Here is a 2,340-nt window from a genome sequence, read left to right as displayed (position 1 = left end):
GATATTTGGAATAGCTTAAAGTAACTCTAGGAATAGTGTCATTGTTGCACATGTATGCTTGGCCAGTACACCCTGTACCATTTCGCCACTGTATTGTTGCTTTTTCTCTTTCCTTGATATTTCTGTATTCCTTTCTCTTAACTTTATTTGTAACACGCTTTTGTTTATCTGGGCATCAAACTGCAGAAGGACATGAGGTGGAAGCCGCACATCCAAGTCATGGCACTAAAGTAACGGCAGTTAGCTGGCACCCTGAGAAAGCAACTTAAAACCTCTCTGACAAAGCCCCTTGGTCCGGCTCTTCAAATCTATAACAGCAAAGTGGTGAGCTCAGTCCTTTATGGGGCTGAGCTGTGGGACCTAGAGAACCTGACCCAGCTAACAATTGCCGAGAATGCGTTCCTGCATGCTATTACCAGTTTGCCTAAGAGTACACCTACCCTCCCCCTAAGGAATGACCTAGGCAGGAAAGCCCTGGTGGATCTAGTCAGGCTACGGCCAATTCTATACTGACATAGAATATGGTGTACTCTGGAACTGGCAGCATATACAGAGGGTTTAAGGGATATTATCAATCTAGATTGCTTCCACAAAATCAGCTGGCTGCGAGATCTGAGAAGTGTAATTAATAAAATGGGAGTATCACACCTGTGGAAATTCCCTTCTACCTCAATGTTCCAGTCAAAAAATTGCTTTATAGAAACCTACTGGGAAATGGTTGCACACAGAGAGTTTATGCGCCGTGACCCCACCTCACTTTTGGGGCTCTTTCTTCAGATAAAACCACGCCCGAGCCTTGAGCCCTATTGGGATATCATTAAAAAGCCTTTGGACCGAAAACCTTATTTCCAATTCAGATCAGGATCCTTGCCCCTGAAGGGCAAATGGTCTTCAACCAGGGAAAACAAATGTAATATATGTACCAAAGATATTGAATAACTTTCGCATGGGCTGTTTGCCTGCCCCGCCTATGCCGGCCAGCGCAAAGTTTGGCTGCCACATCTTTGTAAGAATATGGGCATAAGATCACGCAGCATAGTCCTGCGAATCCTTCTCTAAGATCATTCACCTAGGTACGCAGACCCTGTGGAAAAATTCTTGAGGTGGATGTGGCACATTCGTTCCAAACAAACTGTGGCTGGAAAACAAACATGATATGTTAACATCATGTAGGTGCATGTGGGCATAACGTGACCTGTGGGGCCCAATATGATTGCAAAGGCTTACAGGACTGTCTGCATTTTATGTTTTTTAATCCTGTCATGTAATGTTTCATTTAGCGCTAGCTCTGGTTACCTTACTTGCCATTTTTTGCACAAACATTTTAACTTAGATTTTAACTATTATATTGTTTTTTAACTTTTATCTGTAGTGCTTTTATGACTTGCATAGTCGAATAAAGCTTCTTTGAATTGAATTGATTCTGCTGTGTGGTATGATTGATGGTATGTGTGAGAAGAATGAAAGGTGATGATGGTGTAAAAATCTTTTTTGGGGGGGTCCTATAAATTGTACCAACACTGAGAGATCCTATCTAGGTTTCTTTCCATTGAAATGTTGATATGATTGTCTCTCATTTGTAAATGTTTTTATGAGTCTAACACAAATTTACAAAAGAGTATATGAAAAAATAGAAAACTATAAAGAATATATTTTTGATAAATAAATAAAACTGGAAAGAATTCAGTTTCTGTGCTGAGATTTTGTCTCTCTTGGGGAAACGTCTACTTTGAGTAACACCATTGTATAAATTAGATCGGCCAGATAAGAGGTTGTTTATATTGTAGTGACTCCGTATTAAACACGTGGTCTGCTTTGGGGGTCTCGTCCTCTGGAGCAGGGGCGATGGAAGCCACAGCCTGTGCCTTCTCAGAGTCTCCCCGATCCACACACTATCTTTTTCTGGTCCTTGCGAATACGGGATGGTCCTAGTCTCTTCCTGAGACTAATGTGCAGCTTATGTTCTGCTCAACACTACTGACATGGTCAAAGTCATCTAGGTTTCTGATCCCCGTACTAAACCCGGAGCAATCACACCATTGCCCAAGAGATATTCAGCACATTTGTTCTCATGCATCCCCACTTCTGGGTCCCTTTCCCAAATCTCCAGTTGAGCATTGACGTGGAGCACAACAAGGCCCTCTTGATTCCCTTCAATCGTAGTCAAAACCCTTGCTATGGTGAGTGCACTTGGCAGAGGGTCTTTACTATTTTGTAATGCCCATCCTTGTGACACAAGTGTTGGGGTGGGGCTTGGAAGAACCTTCTTGTCCTCCCTGCTTGTGTTCCTGGCTGGGAACCCAAATTTGTTTTAGCGTTTGTCGTTCCTTGGACCCTTGG

The sequence above is a fragment of the Lissotriton helveticus genome, chromosome 5_1, assembly GCF_964261635.1.
Source record: "Lissotriton helveticus chromosome 5_1, aLisHel1.1, whole genome shotgun sequence".
Taxonomy (NCBI): domain Eukaryota; kingdom Metazoa; phylum Chordata; class Amphibia; order Caudata; family Salamandridae; genus Lissotriton; species Lissotriton helveticus.
Note: the sequence above shows the minus strand (reverse complement) of the source record.